The sequence below is a fragment of the Perca fluviatilis genome, chromosome 13 (genome assembly GCF_010015445.1).
Source record: "Perca fluviatilis chromosome 13, GENO_Pfluv_1.0, whole genome shotgun sequence".
In the NCBI taxonomy this organism is placed as follows: Eukaryota; Metazoa; Chordata; class Actinopteri; order Perciformes; family Percidae; genus Perca; species Perca fluviatilis.
In genome coordinates this window covers 8,497,651-8,518,097 of record NC_053124.1, presented here as the reverse complement: position 1 = coordinate 8,518,097, position 20,447 = coordinate 8,497,651, and the positions used below count along the sequence as shown (strand labels likewise).

The 20,447-nt window shown below is 38.9% G+C and overlaps 1 long non-coding RNA gene and 1 pseudogene across 1 annotated transcript; both read right to left on the bottom strand.

The window, feature by feature from the left end:
- Positions 1-9,518: 9,518 nt before the first annotated feature.
- On the bottom strand, positions 9,519-14,803 carry LOC120571461 (annotated as a pseudogene).
- Positions 14,804-16,356: 1,553 nt separating this feature from the next.
- LOC120571460 lies at positions 16,357-18,805 on the bottom strand. Its single transcript, XR_005641232.1, has 2 exons — positions 18,683-18,805; positions 16,357-17,937 (listed from the first exon to the last, which is right to left on the bottom strand). It is a non-coding gene; the product is annotated as an uncharacterized LOC120571460 (long non-coding RNA).
- Between the last annotated feature and the right edge of the window lie 1,642 nt (positions 18,806-20,447).

The following is a 20,447-nucleotide window of genomic DNA, read 5'->3' as shown; positions in this document are numbered from 1 at the left end:
AGGCGTTTGGAGAGAGAGAATTTGGCAGTACATCCAACCGGCATCACAACCGCAGACCACGTCTAACCACACCAGCCCAGGACCTCGACATCCAGCATCTTCACTTCCAAGATCTTCTGAGACCAGCCACCCAGACAGCTGCTGCAACAATTGGTTTGCATAACCAAAGAATTTCTGCACAAACTGTCAGAAACCATTTTAGGGAAGCTCATCTGCATGCTCGTCGTCCTCATCGGGGTCTCGACCCGACTGCAGTTTGTCGTTGTAACCGACTCGAGTGGGCAAATGCTCACATTTCAGTGAGCATTTGGTTCAGGCACTTTGGAGAGGTGTTCTCTTCACGGATGAATCCCGGTTTTCACTGTACAGGGCAGATGGCAGACAGCCTGCACTGTAAACCCGAATAAGTTACCAGAACTCAAAAAAAGTGAGGCAATCAGTTGCCTCACTTTTTTTAAGTTGATTAACTTAAAAGTCAAAATTTTCCGAACTTAAAAGGTTGGTTGAATTGCTACTTGTACCTTTTGATAACAGTTAAATTAAAAGTGCTCATTTAGCTCAACTCAAATATTTGCAGTTAATATGACTTAGTTTTCTGTTAAGGGAACTCAATTATTTTCAGTTATTATGACTTACAGTTTTGAGTTTTCAAACCACAGGAATAAGTTCACAGAACTTTAAAAAATAAGTACACAACCACACAATTTTTATGTTAATAAAACTCAATGTTTATTAGTTTGTTTTGTCATTGTTTTAAGTACACGTTAGTCAAATATGTTGAGTTTGTTTACTTAAAAACATGTGATTCAAGACTTAAAAATTTTTAGGCAACCGATTGCCTCACTTACATTAAGTTTAACTAACTTAATATATCTAAAAGTCGTGAACGTCTGCTTTTGAACAGTTACATGTTAAAATGAAATAGAAAAACATTTATAAATTAAAATAAAAAATAATTTTAAAATATACTTATATACTTTAATTGTATATTAAATAAATAAATAAATAAATTTGAGAGATTTTTAAGAAGAAAAACTAAAAATTCTCTGATCCTATCCTTCCAAATGTGTTCCTGGTCACTTAAACGAACACGCCGACTTAATGGGACTTTGTCTTATTCACCGTATCCTCCAGAGTTAGAGAAGTCCATAAATACCCTTCTCATCTCAGTGTGTGTTGTAACTCTGTCTGGCGCACCCACTGCTAGCCTAGCTTAGCACATGTTGTACAAATCACAACATGTAAATAGGAAAATGTTGGCGTTATTTTGTCACTTATTAGGAGCATAGATGGAGCCAGATACCTCCAGGATCTGTGCTAAGCTAGGCATGGGTGCGTCAGACAGAGATACGACACGCACAGAGATGAGAAGCGTATGTATGGACTTATCTAACTCTGGGGGATACTGTGAATAAATCCCAATAAGCACCGTATTTTCCGGACTATAAGTCGCACTTTTTTTTCCTACTTTGGCTGGTCCTGTGACTTGTGCGACTTGTATATCAAAATATATATAATTTAACATGTTTTTAAATGTTAATTCATACTGAACACATTACCATCTACAGCCGCAAGAGGGTGCTCTATGCTTGTGACAACTAGAATGCTGCTCCTAAAGACAACTGAGAAAGAGAAAAGAGATAAACTGCAGGTAGTAAAATATGCAGCCGAAAACGGTAATCGAGCAGCAGAAAGAAAGTTTGAAACAAGGGAGAAACTTGTGAGGGACTGGCGAAAAGGTGACTCTTATGCAATGAAGAAAACAAAGAAAGCTAATCGGCTAATCGCGGGCTGAAAGCAAGATGGCCAGAGCTGGAGGAACGAGTCACACATGGGTGCTTGAACAACGTGCTGCTGGGAGAGGCTTGTCAACGGTGCAGTTAGCTCGCTACGTCGCCACGCCCTGGTAGTTGTTCTGTGTGCCATTGTATAGTTTAATAACTGTTAATGTGTTACGTTAACATACCGGACACCTACCGTATTCAGCCTGTTGTTCTGCTATTGTGTAGTTTTGGATTTTGTGAAATACATTTCTAAATAAATGCGACATATAGTCCGGTGCGACATAGATATGTTTTTTTCCTCTTCATGACGCATTTTTTGACTGATGCGACTTATACTCCGGAGCGACTTATAGTCCGGAAAATACGGTAGGCATGTTTCTTTAAGGCCCTAGGAAATAAATATTTATCACACATTTCTGATATTGACCAGACAACTAATCAGATAGTCAGGAAAATAATCGGAGTAATCAAAAACAATAATACCAAAATTAAATTATCGTTCGTTACAGCTGTAAAAGAAAAAACACTGCTTTTGGCTTCCTTGCTAATTCCTCAGTAAGGCGACAGGGCAGCAATTTGGATGAAATTTCAAAAATTCTATAGAGTTTAAGAACATTTTCACTTAAAACTCTAAAATGTAAATGTTTTACAAACCATATCAAATGCACAGTGAAATGTGAGTCATCTTGCGCAGCCCACAATGGTTAAGAAAAACATTAAAACATACAAAACATTAGCGTTACTTTTGCATTATATTAATGAGAACAAAGGCATATTGTGTAGTTTGGGCCTATTGGCTGAACACCTGCAGTAGTGCAGTAACTTTTTGAGGCATTATTTAGACAAAAGGAGATAACTTTGAACTAGCCTTTTATAATGCTTTACCCTGCAGCCTTTTTTTCAGATGAATTTCTACATCATTAATTCATTCTTGAGGGTCTGCAACCTCGGGGATAGTTTACCACTTTCTAGACCAAGTTAAATCTTTTGAGTGAATTCAAAAGTGTTGGTCAGTGCTTTGGGATAGCTGAGGTGCAGTGCATAGATCACTCCACAGATTACCAGGAAGGCATCGCCAAGTCTGGGAAGCTTGACCCGGCATCACTTTCAATGACGACAGTGATTCTCACAGGGTGGTAGTGAACTGGACTTGCGTCATGGTCACCGGATAAAAGTAATGAGGCCCACTGCAACACCATCAAGCTCTGGCTCATCAGACTCATCCTGAATGAATGAAAAAGAGATACTAATCACAAACTAACACATGGAACAGAACAGATGACATAATTTGTCTTTCCTTAACCAAGTCCCATTGAAATCCAATACCACTTTTACAAAAGAGACCTGGGTCTCATTGTAAGAGTTGAAAAACATAAGATCCATGTTCTGCACACATGAATCAGCCAAAATACCAGAGAATCTAAGTGCTGACTGAAACCAAGGACATTTACAAGAAAATGTTTTACTGAACATTGAATAAAATGTTAGTATTTACAGGTTAGATAATACACAGCAGAATCTGTTAGTGACTTAAGGAGACTCACTGTGCAGGTTCTTAAACATCCAGAGACGTCCTCGCGCAGATACACAGGAAGGACGTGGAGAACAGTAGTGCGCTTGGTGTGTATGTCATGGATTTCCTATTCAGATAAAAACAGAATTGCATATGAAGAGTTTACATAAAGCTGATTTTAAACAGTCCAAACAGAAAATATGTCCACAAATAACCTGTTAACATCTTTAATGCAATCAGACAAATGGCAAACAAAGTGGACTAATTGCAAAAGTCAAAAAGCTCATTTCAATCATTGAACCTGTTCAATGTTCTACTGGTTCAACCTATGAAATGTGTAAAAATCTATTTACCTGTTCATCGTGGATTTTTAAAATTTCAGCCAGAGCATCTGCTGTCTTCCCAGTTTTTGATGCCTTCCGTCTGAATAAGGTCATCAGTCGAGGAAGATAGCGGTCAAGCTCAGCATAGCACGTGTTGGGCAGGTTCTGATTTGTAATCCGCTGGAACTCTGCATACAACTACATAGAAATAACAGCCAGAGGAGAATACAACAACAACACTTATTTAAAAAAACAGTTCAATTTGAAGAATCTTGCACACATTAATAAAGCAAAAATATCAGCCAAATGAGTAAGAATCACAATTTTCACTTTAAAAGAGAGAGCTGATCCATATTACCTCAGACTCTATTTTGAGAGCAGGCCAGAGGTCCATGAGGTCGTTCACTGGTGGGCAGGACATCACTATGGTCTGTCGGCGTAGGGGAAATGTGGTCTCCATCATCTTTCTAATGAGGGGCAGTTTCTTCTCAGTCTTCTTCAACAATTTTTGCAAGCAAATACAAAGTTAAGTAACATATGATTAGTAGTATTCGTGAACAGAACACATTCATTAATTGTTGACTTAAATACAGCAAAACACTTTATTTTGATCAAACAGGCAAGTAGAAAAAACAATGATGTGTGTATGTGGGAGTGCGTATGATTTGGGGTTACCACACTAAAACCTTATCTGAGAAAAAACAAAAACAATTCAAGTTATTGGTATTTAGTGGGCGGGGAGGTGGGGGGTGATAGAATAATTCACATTCATTGGATTACCTGGTATCGTTATCACATCTCCAGTTATCTTCCTTAACTTCTTGAAACTGAAACAGCAAGATGCAAAGGCATAAACTGATCTGAAACTGAACAATTAAAAGCATTCAAAGAGTGTCAAATTATAAATACTTCCATTTATAAATGTTCCCTGTTAATGATCTTTTCATTTAATCCCCATAAGTGTCAAGTTACTAAAGCCATCAAGCAAAATTAACATTACTGTAAAGAAAAGCAGCCACACTTGAACCTTAGTGCATGGTTAATCAACAATAATACCATTTCTACAAACCAAAGCTTTACTATTAAGGGTTTTTACTTTATTCATCTTTGTCATGAAAAGCAGCTTGCCTCCAGCAGGGTCGTTTGTTTTAAAACCGAGGCAACACAAGCAGGCAGGCACGGGCAGTTGACTCGTTCTGTTAACAGCAATCTCCGTGTCTCAGACAGTCTGCTCACACAGAATTTAAAATTGCGCGTCCTCCAGAAGCTACACAGAGAGCGCGGACTTGCAGTGTAGGAACTCAGTTTGAGGCGTTTATGCTCTTTTGTGCACTATTGAAAGTTTCCATCAACAAAAAACTAACTATCGCATATGAAGTGTCTGTTAGTGCTTCTACTAACATACCAGGTGTCTGTTAGTGCTTCTACTAACAACTAATTTTCTAACACCACCTTTAAGCGGGGAATGAGCGTGTGATTACTAGATTCATCCGTCATCAAATTCTTCAGGGAGTCGGTTAGTGGTAGCTAGGTCGCTAGTTGTGCTGCTGGAGTGCGTAACGTCAAAGTCCTTCTAAATAGTATATGGTAACGTTATTGGTCGCGCTAAGTGGCTAGCTAGCTCTTTAGCAGCTAACCTATATCTGACAAGTTGCCAATCCCTACAAGACTCCCGTGATAAGCCAGTGAAGGGCGGGGGCTTGGAGAAGGTCTACGCTCTCTGAGACAAACACATAAAAAATGTATAAAATAAGTAAAAGCGAATGAATATTAACATTCAAAACTTACAGTAAGTCCAGTGAGCCTGATTGCTGCTGCGTAGGTAGTTTCTGCAACCCTACTGTCTGCTGCTTCCCGCCTTGCTGCGTTGTTCAAACTTTTCTTCTTCTGTGTTTTTCCAAAGAGCGGTAAGGAATCAGTGTAGTGTGCAAATTAGCGCCACCTTCTGCTTCGCAGGTTGAATCAGAGATTAACTCGCCATACAAAATTATCCCTGCAGCTGCTTAAATAAAAATAAAAAGAATATATAGGCTACATTAAACTGATGAAGCAAAAATAAATAAAATAAATACATTTTGTCCTCCACTAATGTCTAATGCATTTCAGACCATTTGCTATTGCAATTTATTTATTATGATCGATTTTACTTATTTGGTAAAGCACTTTGAGATTTTATTGTATTTTAACATGTGCTATATAAATTCAGTTTATTTTTAAATCATCCCTATTTTAAACAATAGAAATAACAGGACTTTATCATTCTTAGTATGTTATTACTCAATTCTATTACATTGTACTTAAGTTATGTTTTTAAGTTATGCTTACTTATACACAAAATAGTTCCATTTAATCAAAAATATTAGTTAACAATACTCAAAAAGGAAGAACATGTTACACCAACTTGACAAAATTAAGTTAGTAGAACTTGTTCTAAAACTTTGAGTATACACTACTTAATCTATTTAATTACTTTGAACGTTCGGGTTTACAGTGTGTATGGCGTTGTGTGGGTCAGCGGGTTTGCTGATGTCAACGTTGTGGCTCGAGTGGCCCATGGTAGCGGTGGAGTTATGGTATGGGCAGGCGTATGTTATGAACAACGAACACAGGTGCATTTTATTGATGGCATTTTGAATGCACAAAGATACCGTGACGAGATCCTGAGGCCCATTGTTGTGCCATTCGTCCAAGACCATCACCTCTCGTTGCAGTATGATAATGCACGGCCTCATGTTGCAAGGATCTGTACACAATTCCTGGAAGATTATAACATCCCAGTTCTTGCATGGGCCAGCATACTCACCAGACATGTAACCCATTGAACATGTTTGGGATGCTCTGGATCGGCGTATACGACAGCGTGTTCCAGGTCCTGCCAATATCCAGCAACATCACACAGCCATCGAAGAGGAGTGGACCAACATTCCACAGGCCATAATCAACAACCTGATCAACTCTATGTGAAGGAGATGTGTTGCACTGTGTGAGGCAAATGGTGGTCACACCAGATACTGACTGTTTCTTGGACCCCCACGGACTCCCCCCAGTAGAGTTAAACTGCACATGTTAGAGTGGCCTTTTATTGCGGCCAGTCAAAGGGCCGGGACACATATAGCCGACGGCCGACCGTTGACAGAAAACCCCGTCGATATGATCAGTTGCGTCCCCGAGGTCCAAAAAACTGCCACAGAACAGACCAAAAAGACGAGAGGAGACGAGACGTAATACATCTCTATAACAGCAGGCGGCGCTAATCTGTAATGTTGCCCAAGAAATGAAAACCGGCAGCTGATTGGACGAACGCGTCACATGGGTTTGTTTTCTCCGGAAATTGAAAGCCAGACTGTCATGGCGGCCGTTCAGAATACGATCTCATATTGTACTAAAATAGTTTACTGAAACGTGTTTCTGAAAACATTTTAAGCGAGAAATAGGCCATGCAGTTGCTGAATCTGTCTTCATTTCAGCTCAACAAAGGTCAGTTTAAAAGATTTTCATCAGATTTTGAGAGACTGTAGTCACCTCATTCCGCTCGTCATTTCCGGGTGAGTCCCGACTTCCCTGCCGCCGACCAAACATGTCAGGTCGGCCAAAATGAACGCCGACAGCCCCCCAGACGGACGACGGCACGGGACACACCGAACAGATTTGAGTCACTAGCTATGTTTCCATCGACCCGTTTTTATCCGAATTAAGTGATATCGAATGAAAAATGCCTTATGGAAACAGTAAAATCCGACTGAATTTCATGAATATCGACTCAAATGAAATACGTTCGGTCTCATCGGATTTTCTCTTGATCGATATACGGCTTATGCGATAAACGCTGATGGAAACGTTATTTGCCGAATAAATAATGAATTGCGATTAAGTTTTAGGTCATTTTATGGTTGCAACCCGCAATAAAACGAAGAAGAAGAAGTTTCAGTTCATTTCCGCCCAGTATTTCCGCTCTGTTTGCAAAACAAAAACAGATGTAAGTGGACAAACGAGGAGACGAGATACTTTAATTTAATTTACCAGAAAAATATAACAGCTATTTTAGATAGCAAAAATCTAAGAAACGCCATCATTTATCAGGAGCTTGCGAAGGAAATGACCAACAGTTACGACAGGGACATTAAATGCTAAACTTGAAAAAGCTTAACTTGGTTTAATGTATCTAAACAACGATGATCATCACCAGATTTATCATGGTTATATCTTGTCATGAACACTTAAGCCTGTCAAAAAAACTAAATCGAAATCCAACGATTATAGAAGCTATCTCACGTTAATATTTTCTTCATCAGTGGCCGTATTAATATTATTAATATGGCGAGGAAAAAGCTTAACGTGGTTTAATGTACCTAAACAATGATCAGTGATTACAAAATTTCTCTCTCATATTGCTCCTCATAACCACTGAAAACTGTAAAAAACTCGAACCCAAAGTCCAATTATTATGAACATTATCTGACATAAAGCGTTTCTGCTTCAGGGCAGCGGAGCGGCTGGGGGTTGACTCTCCACGGTTCTCATTGGCTTTATAAGTCCTAATGTGAAAAAGCTTAACATGGTTTAATGTATCTAAACAACGATCAATCATCACCAAAAAAATCCTCTTCTATATTGCTCATCATAACCACAACGTCAAATCTAACGCGAAATGTCCAAATATTATGGACCTTATCTGGACACGAATAAGGGAGATAACGTATAATCGTTGGATTTCGATTTAGTTTTCTTGACAGGCTTAAGTGTTCATGACAAGATATGACCACGATACATCTGGTGATGACTGATCGTTGTTTAGATACATTACGCCACATCACGCTGCTTTTCACGCTACGCTTTAGAATGTCCCTTACGACAAGCCGTGGACGTTCCTGCCGGAGTAAATGGAAGGCGCCCAAACAGCGATACACGGCTCAAAAAGAGAGTTGTCGCGGCGGTGCCGGAGGGAAAATAAAAGGCAAGTTCCACCTTTTTGATGAGCTGGATCAGATCCTCAGCCAAAGGCCCATCGGAGCTTAGGCTATAGCTTGGCTTCTAATATTAACAACTACTTTTTCTAGCAAAACTTTGTTCGCAAAAGTTCGCTTGAATCTTGTGCGATTCAGTGCAAAAATGAATGGAAACACCATAAAATGTCTCAAATCAATTCGATATACCAATTTAATCGCAAAACAGCATGTGACGTCATTACGCACAGGTTTTTATTCGCTTTAAAGCTGTTTGATGGAAACACACTTTCACCAGCTTTATTCGCATGAGTTTTTTTACCGAACTTCAGATAATTCGATTGACAAGTGGATGGAAACTTAGCTACTGACCTTGCCAGACTGTCCCACGGCAGATAATCGGCCTGATGTGTCCCGGCCCTAAGGCACACCTGTGCAATAATCATGTTGTCTAATCAGCATCTTGATATGTAACACCTTTGAGGTGGATGGATTTTCTCGGCAAAGAAGTGCTCACTAACACAGATTTAGACAGATTTGTGTACATAGAAAAAGTCTTAGATTTTTGAGTTCAGCTCATGAAAAATGGGGGCTAAAACAAAAGTGTTGCATTTATAATTGTGTTCAGTGTAGCTACAGTAGTACCCTGGCATCGCCAGCATATCACTATCTAGCTATAGTAAATATATGTTGATTTGTCTGAGTTCAAAAAAGCTTTTCACTACTTTTGTTCCACTCTTAACATAGGCACCTAAAGATTTTTGATTTGTACTTGCAAAAATCTTAATTTTACCATTGCCAAACATATGTAATTATTTGATCCAATCTGCTGTATCATATCACAGTGAGGTGTTGCTACAAACAATATTTTATGGGAAACATTTCATGAATTCCCATTGAATTGTTAGTCGGTCAATTGTACTTTAAAAGTCTGAAAGACAGAAAATAGGATATGTTTTGACTTTCCATATCACTTTTATTCATTCAAACATTTTTCAAGTTAACTACATGTGTGCAAAACATGAAATGTTAAATCTGCTAATAGAAAATGTCTTAAAACTGCACAAGACTTAAATACAATAAATCACACACTGCCCATGAAATCAACACCCCATTAACAAGTAAGGTATTGGAGTTTACAAGGCTTTAGGTATTGGGTCTTTGATCCAGCAGCACACCAAATCTACATCACATACAACAGTCAGGGCTCGGTGTTGCACTGGAGTAACCCACACAATTGGGTTACTATTCATAGCCAGGCCAGCTGTTTTTTTCCCTGTTTCCAGTCTTTATGCTAAGCTATGCTAACCATCTGCTGGCGATAGAGAGAAAATAAACTCAAAAAATGTACAAACCATTTCCCGGCTTATTTCAGCCAGTTTATCACAACCACTTTAAACAGAATACAGTGTTTAACATGTGCCAAATGATGGCAGAATATTCAAGTAGCTTGTGTTTAAATCTGTGCATTAATGTCCATGTGTGAGCCACTATGGAAAGGGGGGCCTTCTGGTTGACGTTTCTCATGTCAAGTACCACTTATACAGGTCATGATCTACATGGTAATACACGTCTCTTGACATGTGGTCGCAGGCGAGGCAGATGGGCTGAATGAATTCGTTGTACATTGACAGGAGGTGAGGGGTGGCCTCGTAGAACTTCCTCCACTCAAAGTAACGCGTGTACGCCGCGTCCGTCATGTCCAGCAGAAACTTAGCCAGCGACTTTGCGTCGGGGAAATCATTTATGTGAATGAAGGCGTCGGCGGGAAGGAACTCCTCGTAGTTTTCTCGGCGGACCCAAAAACTACAGGAACCGTCCCCGCCACGAGGGGCCCGTTGACCTTCTCCGCGGATGTAGTCTCTGTGGAGCGAGTTCTCAAATGAGAGGTAAAACTTACAGCTGGCAATGGTTTGCGTAATCCTCATATAACTCAAACCGTGCCCTGTATAGGCTGTACCAAAGAGTTCGACCTTAATGTGTTTGGACAGTTCCTTGTAATAGCTTTCTCTCACAGCTGTTCCTGTGGCTGGGTTGTTGTTACTGACAATCCAGCACACTAGTTTGTCTTTCTTGGGCAGAACAAAGTCCTCTTTCATGTCTGTCTTCCTGATTGTAAGCTCGTTTCTCGCCGTAATGTCAGCATCTCTTCTGTAGCTCAGTGTTAAGTTGAACAGGTTTTCCAGACCTGGTATCCTACCCGTGTTCGTTGGGGATTCCACATGGTACCAAATCCACTTCTGAAAAGCTGGACGTGGCTCCTGCGGCATGTTTTTCAGATCACCGGCTATGTCTTATGGAAGAAAAATGACTCCCTTTGCTTGGCTGTACAGCGTTCTGTCATCCGTCAGAACACAGCTATCAATGTTGAAGTGGGTTAAGCAACCTTTTAAATCAAACTTCACACCGAGAGGCCAGAACCACAGCAGGACTATGGGCTTTTCATAATCTTTCACATTGGTTAATGTAGATGGGCAAACAGGAGACGGAGGCTCAAAATACAGGAGGAATACAAAACCAGAGCAGACAAGGCCGAAAGCAGCTGTAGTTGCCAGGCACATGGTTTTCTTGGAAGCAGGCGCCATCATCTGTGGAACAGAAAGAGGAACTGATGTGATCGCTTTGAAAACTATATCAGGAGTTGCAGCAAATAAGAGTTAAACCATCAAAAAGATTTACAACAGCATTGGAAAATGTTGGTTTCTGTGATAAAAAGTTAAAGCATCGAATCACCGCTTAAAATCCAGTCACGTGTGCCGCTAACGCTGAGAGGGAGCTAGAGACTAAAGTGTTGAGAAAACCGATTTTACCACCTACCGTGTAAATCAGTTCACTTTTTATTTTCGGCCACTTTGATTCAGAGCAGGGCGATATTCTTGACCCAACACCTCAATGTCTGCGGCGATATTGTAGGGGTGACTGTTGGCGCTTTCACTAAATATTTACACAATGAGATTGAGGCGTATGTGTGTTGTAGTTAAGACCTGTCGGCCATGCCAAAATGACAGATAAAACAGGATTTCTCCCACATAAAGATGAAATCATTAAAACTGGTGTTCAAAGCAAAATGCTACAGGGTCGTGTATTATAGACTAATAAAATAAAATATAGACATAGTCTCAATGCAATTATGATTAACTATGATACTGAACTGACCCGCATGTGCAAAAGACATCCCATGCAGCACGCTGTTGTACAAGCCTCTGTACAACAGCGGGGTGGTACTTTTTATTCTGGAGTTAAACTATTAAGTATTAATAGTAAATGCAGGAATAATGTTACATGTGACAGATTCTTAACAGAAATGTCCTGCTTTGAGTGGATTTTTTTGTTTATTTTGTATTAATTTTTTTAACATGATGGTAGAAGGTGCAATATGTTGATGCTGCTATTGAACTGAAGCATATCAGACATTTCAGTTCACAGGAAAGTATTGATATTTTTTGATTGGATTTTTTTTTTAAATGTATATCTTTAGCTTTTGTGATAAATGTTCTGTGTTTGACTGTTCAATGTTCTATGCTTTTTAAAAGAAAAACACTTATTGCTGGCAATTCATATCTATGTTCTCATCCTTGCATAAGAATATAGAATAGAATCTATCGATGCTGTTTCAGTTTATAATGCTCCATGACATGTTTATCTGTTAAACAGTGAATATTGAACTTTAGCTATACTTTATATAAAAAAAGGTAAATTGCAAATTCACAAATCGAATGGAAATTGCATTAGATTTTTTTCCCCAAAACCGTTTAGTTATTTGTTTATTTAAAAGGGACAATGCACATCAATTGACATTTTTTATTTACACTCAAAATGTAAATGTGTCAATAAAAAAGCTAATTTTCATTCATAGTCCCTTCTGCACAGTAGTCCTGCATTCAATTGTTTACTTCAAGTAAGTAAGTAAGAGAGGCATTATATCAGCACAATGTACTGACAGTGGCAAGAAAAAGTCTGTGCACCTTTTGGAATTTCATGGTTTGTCGTGAAATGTGATCTGATATTCATCTAAGTCAAGGGTATTGACAAATATAATGTGTCTACAATAATAACACAATTTTTATCTTTAATGTCTTTATTGAGAACAACCAAAACAATCTTGTAAGTGCTTGTGGAAAACGTATGTGAACCCTTGAGTTAATGACCTCAAAAAAGCTAATTGGAGCCAGGTTTTAGCACAACTGGAGGTGTGTAGTTTGGAGGTGTGGACTACAGCTACTTTGACTGATTAAAAAGCCCTCAAACTTTAGGAGTTTGCGCTGCACACGAAGAAAACACGCTTATGTGAGCCGTGTCTCGCCAAAAAGCACATTCAAAGGATCTACGATCAAGAATTGTTGATTTACGCAAAGCTGGCAAGGGTTACAAAGTTATTTCAAAGACTTTAGAAATTCACCAGTCTACAGGTAGGCAAACAATCTACACATGGAGACACGCTGGGGACTGAATCATTGAGGGGAAGATGAATTCCCAAGTATGTCAGACAATTCTTCAGGATAATGTGAGAATGTCTGTACGTCAGCTGAAACTGTGTAGAAGGAGGGTGATGCAACAGGACAACGACCCAAAACACCAGAGCAAGTCCAGAACAGAATGGCTTCAGAAAAACTAAATCTGCTTTTTGGAGTGGCCAAGTCAGAGTCCAGACCCTCTCAACCCAACAGAGATGCTATGGATTGACTTGAAGAGGTCCATACGCATGAGAAGTCCAAAGAATGTGACAGAGCTAAAGCAGGTCTGCCAGGAAGAATGGGCTAAAATTCCTCCTCAACGATGTGCAGGTCTGGGGCGGCCTCTAGATCACCCAGTAAGCGCATTTGCCCCATGTTGGCTGAGTCCTGCAGTGGTGTGGGTTCGAATCCGGCCTGCTGCCATTTGCTGCGTGTCATCCCCCATCTCTCTCCCCCTTTCACGTTTACCCACTGTCTCTACTACTAATAAAGGGAAAAGCCCCAAAAAATAATATTAAAAAAACAAATAATGTGCAGGTCTGATCCACAGATAAGGGAATTGAGGTTGAGGTTATTGCTGCCAGGGGGGGTCAACCAGTTATTAATTCTAAGGGTTCACTTACTTTTTCCACTGCCATTTTGAATGTTAAATGAGTGTGTTCAATAAAGACGTGAAAGATCAGAATTTGTTTGTGTTATTATTTTAGACACATATTTGTCAATACCCTTGACTTAGATGAACATCAGATCACATTTTATGACAAATTTATTCAGAAAACAATGAAATTCCAAAAGGTTCACATACTTTTTCTTGCAGCTGTACATTTACTTAAGCTCTGTTGAAGGAGGAGCTTTCAACTCTAACTTAATGTTGGATAGTTTCATGAATAATAATGCATCATGTTTTGTTAGTTTGTGCGTAAAATCTGAATTAGAAAACATAACCAGTAACATTTCTCTGTCAGGTAAATGCATTGGTGGAATGTAACTAAGTACAGTCCTTAAGTACAAAGGTACTTGTACTTTTACTTGAGTCTTTTCTTTTCATGCCACTTTCTACTTCTTCTAATCTGCTACATTTCAGAGAGAAACATACTTTTTACTCCACTACATTCACCTGAAAGCTTTAGTTACTAGTTACTCTACAAGTTAAGTTTTGCGCATTGCACAAAAGTTTAAAAAACTAACACGTTTTATTATAAATGAAACTACCCAACAACATAACGTCCTACAAGTCCAGCTGAACTGATTAGACGATTAAACACTTAGTTGGTTGACAGAACTGTTTGGATCGTTTCCAGTTTCTAAAATGGGAGGATTTTTCTGCATTGAGTACTTTTACATTTAATACGTTTAACTACATTTTCCTGACGATACTTACATACTTTTACTTAAGTAACATTTTCAATGCAGGACTTCTACTTGTAACAGAGTGTTTTTTACAATGTGGTTAGTAGGCCTACTTTTACTTACGTAAAGGAATCTGAATACTTCTTCCACCACTGGGTAAATGTAGCCCTATAGAAATACACAGTAAGTCAGTAGTATACAGTTCCTGGTCTGAACAGACAGACATCCAACATATATTCCTATTCAGTTAAGATTATTACCACTGAATAAAGAATTGCTTCCTCACCTTTCCACAGAGTATCAGGATGTCTCTTTCTGGTAGATCCGTAGACCAGCTGTGGCAGGCTTTTGACACTTAAACACACGAATCCTGAGAAAAGATAGATCCCTGAACCCAACTGGAGAAACCAGCAAGGCCGACACAACACCTGCAGTATGTAGGGGGCGGGCTGGGCGGGCTCAGCCACTCTTTCTGTCCTGCCCACCCATTTGTTCAGGCACAAAGACGCAGAGCTTTGAAACACACCCAGCCCTCGCTCTGTATGGAATGCAGTTTTTTGGAATGCTGTTTTATTCAGTATTCAGTAAATGAATCAACAGGCCTAAATAATAAATAAACAGGTTTTACCTGTGATTATTTCAGGGAACTTATTTCATAGGTCACACCTCTTTCTCACAGCCTCAGACTAAATGCAAATAACTATATGAAAATTTTTATTATTCATAGATAGATATATAGACAGATAGATAGACAGATAGATAGACAGATAGATAGATAGTTTATTCATCCTGAGGGAAATTTTAGGCATCCAGTAGCTTAGACAACCATAACACAACAAACACATACACACATATATCTCACATACATAAAAATCACTCACAGAAATGTAAAGAGTTAAAGGTGCTAAGGTGTGAATTGGTGGTAGTGCAAAAGAGAACAGTGTAGGGATTGATCAATGCAATAGCTTATTATTAAATATTAACTATGACAATGAAAAGACAAGAATGTAACCCTAATAGAATTAGAATTGCTTGACAGAAAAGAAATAATATACGTTAAGAACAATATATATATATATAAACAGGGAATAAGTTATAAGCTGTATATGTTATGACCAGAGTCCAGATTGTGTAGGAGGGCTAATCTAGCCTATAAGACAGTCAGATGTACAGCAGACAGAGATAGAATGGTGGTACGGGCGGAGAGAGACAGACTCATGCTGAAAAGTCCATTTCTCCCCCTCCCCCCTTTGTGTGTTATTTAAGAGTTGGATGGCCCCGGGGACAAAGGACTTCCTCAACCTGTCTGTTGAGCTTGTTCAGTGACAGAAGTCTGCTACTGAACATGCTCCTCTGTTTAAAGAACGTGGCAACAAAGCATAGGTTGTTCAAGCAAAAACTCCCTGCGCCTCACCCTATATACCTAGGAACAAAAACGCTCCCGGTCAGAAGTAAGCAAACCAGTAATATGGCATTGCAGTCAGTGGTGGAATGTAACTAAGTACATTTACTCAAGTACTGTACTTGTGAAGTACACTTGCAAAAAATCAAATACAAGCACAAGTCTGACATCTAGTGGTGAATAAATAGTATATGCTGCGGTTAGACTCCATGTTGAAAAACAAATCTTCAATCTTGCCCACTGTTAATGTTGATTTAAAAAGTAATAAATAACAAATGTAATAAATAATGTACATATACATGTATATTGTATAAATATAGTAACTATATGTTGATTTGTTTGAGTCCAAAAAGCTTTTCACTACTTTTTTGTTCCACTCTTAACATAGGCACCTACAGATTTTTGATTTGTACTCGCAAAAATCTTAATTTTACCATTGCCAAACATATGGAATTATTTGATCCAATCTGCTGTATCATATCACAGTGAGGTGTTGCTACAAACAATATTTCATAGGAAACATTTTATGAATTTACATTTAATTGTTAGTCGGTCAATTGTACTTTAAAAGTCTGAAAGACAGAAAATAGGATGTGTTATGACTTTCCATGTCACTTTTATTAATTCAAACATTTTTCAAGTTAATTACATGTGTGCAAAACATGAAATGTTAAATCGGCTAATAGAAAATGTCTTAAAACTGCACACGACTTAAATACAATAAATCACACACTGCCCATGAAATCAACACCCCATTAACAAGTAAGGTATTGGAGTTTACAAGGCTTTAGGTATTGGGTCTTTGATCCAGCAGCACACCAAATCTACATCACATACAACAGTCAGGGCTCGGTGTTGAACTGGAGTAACCCACACAACTGATGGTAGGAAATAAACTCCTCTTTTTCTCACTAACCTACCTACTCCTGCTGATTAATGTACAAATCCAGAAATGAGACTGTTCCCTAGCAGGGCCTCTATTTAAAGAACTCTGTCGAAGAGGTCAACGCGAAAGCGGGAACAGGAAGTCTGATGGGAGGTGAACTGCAGCTCATCTTAATGTGGATGCCCTTCCTTCCGCTCAGCTCGCTTCATGTCAAAGAGTCACTTCCAGCCAGTCCAAGTAAACAACCTTCTCTCAGCCTCTGCTGCGCTTGATCACAGCTGAGTGTAGGATGTTTACATGAACTGAGTCGGAACAACTGAGCATATAAGCCACCAAAACACAAAGTTATGGTTCAAAAAACGGGACCTACAGGGCCTAATTACTAACCACTATTATTAGTAATACAACTTAGTGCTGGGCAATATATCAATATTATATTCGACATCGATATATGAGGCTAGATATTGTCTTAAATTTTGGATATAGTGATATGACGCTCGTGATATGGCTTTTCCTGGTTTTACAGGCTGCATTACAGTAAGTAAGTGATGTAATTTTATGAACTTACCAGACTTACTAGCTTTATAATTTGACTTTACCCACTTAGTCATTGTATCCACATTATTGGTGATCATTGATCAAAACTCTCATTTGGTTAATATCTTGCGAAAGCACCAACAGTCAGCCCTACAATATCGACATCGATGTATTTGGTCAAATATTGTGATATTTGATTTTTTTTTCTTTTCTTTTTCATATCGCCCAGCTCTAATACAACTTTACCACACAATTCCGTTTGCATTTTAAAGTAGCAGGTCAGATAAAATGGACACGGCACATATACCGAACTCTTCCATTTCTGTGGAGCTGGAGGCAGTCGGCAGCAGCAAACATCAGACTGAAAGCTCTGCAGATAGACAGCTTCCAGTCGGGGATGTTTACAGCCCCAAACTACCTTGTGCATTTGTAACCTCAGTCACAGATGATAATGTGGCCAGCCAGAGACATAGTCACAATGTTGAAGTAATGGCAAATCCAGTCAGCGGGAACAGGGTTCAATAGTTGAAGGCCCTCCCACATCTTCGATCTTCAAGATATTCCTATCAAGCATGCTAAAAACTGTGCAGGCTTCTGCCCGTGGGTGTAGCTCAATAAGGGCAGGAAACAAGTATGGAAAGAAAATGGCCATCTGACCAAGGTAACACACCGACTCCCACTGTAGATGATGTCCGTAGTGAATCCAGATCCCAGTGTCATATTATCTGCGGTCTTGTTTTTTTTCCTTAAAAGAAAAATTGCAGAGGAAGAGAAGTTAGCTTGACCTCATTTCCATGATACTGTGCAAGCCTAACTGTGTAATCATACTGATGCTGAGGACGACTTTCAATGACAACGCACAAAGCTATTCAACTGCATGCTCACTGCCAAGCATCTATTAAGTCTAATGATTTATGATCAACTGCTATGCCTTTCTATGAATTATGAATCAATTAAAAAAAAAACTTTATTGTTATTTGGACTTATTCTACTGTTTCGCAAATATTAACAAGCTTGCTTGCTATGACATACTGACTTGGAGCATGGGTTAAACGACCTTAGCTATAAGCACTACTGTTAGGTGCATAGTCATTAGACAAGGTGTTGCAGTAGAACATTAACGTTACCGTGATGTCAGTAAAGTTACACAGCTGGGGAACATTCACTGTTGCAAGGCCAGCTTACGTTACTGTGTCCTATCCTGACTTGACTGCAACACTGAAAAAGCTAACTTAAATAGCAATGTAGCCTCAAGTAACACGCTCCAATTACCGCAAGTACATTTGTATCGCTAGCGAACCGCTTAAAGTAACTTTGTCTCATCAGGCAGCCTTCCAAAGCAAACAATGTAGCTAATGTGGTAGCTGTTAGCACTAGCTAGCTCCAGTGTTAGCCAACGACCTAGGCTCTAGCTAGCTCGTTGACATAGCTAGCTAGCTCCTGTTAGCTTGTCTGTGACCCTAACCTTCTGCTGTCTGACGTTTCCTTACCGGCGAATAAAACGATTATTCGACACCCACTGCAATGGTTTGGTTGAAGTTTGAGTGGATTTAGCGATGTTCTGTCCCATTTCGCGCAGCCTGTTAAGTTCCCTTCCGTTTTCATTCACTTGTCTTTACTTTGACCTTTGGTTACTCGACACCAACATTGACGTCATTGTCATGGCAACAGAGTCCCGCCTACCGTGAGCCTGGACAGATAGGGGATAATTGCATTTCCATTTTACACTTGACATTCAACCATTAATTTTCGCATCTTACACCGAGTACAGTTATCTTATATAGCTATAATGTGACATGCTTAACAGAGGCAAGAAAATCCAAAGAGATGGCAGCTTTCTGCATCTACCAGATAGATAAACCTATCAGAAACTTAAAACAAGTTAAAGTAATTAGGCCATGTGCTACTTCTCCATGCAAAGTGCAACCAGTTGACTATTAACAGTGGTGGAAGTAGTGCTACGGTCCTTTATATAGACAAGTAAAGTAGAAATACAACAGCCTTAGTCAAAAGGAGCCCATTATTTGCGACAAAAAAGTATCTAAAGTAAAAGTAGCCTACTCAGCATACTGATGCAGGAAAAAAACTCCTGCGAGTGTTATGTATTATAATACTGGATTATTATTACGTCAGCATGTTAATGGTAACCAGTTGAGGTATGTTGGCTTGTTTAATCCGTATCACTGCATCATATATCATATGATGAATGATATATCAATGAATTGCATAATGAATTTATTGGTTAAAATGTAGCAAACAATATGCCAGTAACAGTTCCTCAAGCTAAACATCTTTTTGACTGTCACACACTCTTTGACTTGTCATCTTGTCTTGTTTAATAGGCCAAATAATGAAATGAGAATACAATAAACAGATTACAGTTACTTTTTTTTAATTTATTTTTTAATTTATTTTTTATTGTTACTTATTATCTCAAGAGCATTATGTGAGACATGAAACATCTCAACAATATTCATAGTTTGTTTAAAGGTAAGCTACACACATCATACATATGCTGCTGGCCTCGGCTCTGCTTTAGCTTCTAGAGTCCACTGTTTGGTTCAATCAGTGCTTGAGTGAAATGTTCAGTCCAAAACATGTATGTGGTCTGTCAAAAACAGACTGGCAAACACTAAAAAAATCACTCTGATGTGCAGCTGGGTGAAATTTGAAATTTGAAATATATACCTCGTAGCTTTATTTATTATTAATAAGCAACAGCAACGCTAAAGAGGTTATGTTGTCGCATGCCAAATATCCTAAACATGTGAAACTCTATGGAGTCATGCAACCAGATCTTGTTGCTGATAAGGAGCAATATATATATATATATATATATATATATATATATATATATATGTGTGTGTGTGTGTGTGTGTGTGTATTTATTGGATTCTTCATATAGAACAACAAACAGTACAGCTCAGACAAGACATGACCAATTTTGGGGGTAACAGTAGAAAATACAAATTAAGATAATAGGCATTACTTTCATCCGAAACTCTCCGAGTCCACCAAATAAAATACATCAAATGACATGAAAGAAAATATGTAGACAAATAGAAAGGCTACACGAAGTGGGTACAAACTTTGTATCCAGTATCTTTGTATCAGTCTAAGCCTAGCTTTGTAACACAGATTTAAAGATGTCCTGATAACTGTTTAGAAAACAGTTTTATATTTTAGGGAACTCCCAAACAAGCAAGAATCAGTCTCTCGTTCATTGATTTGAGCTGCGCGTCGCTCGCGTAGGGA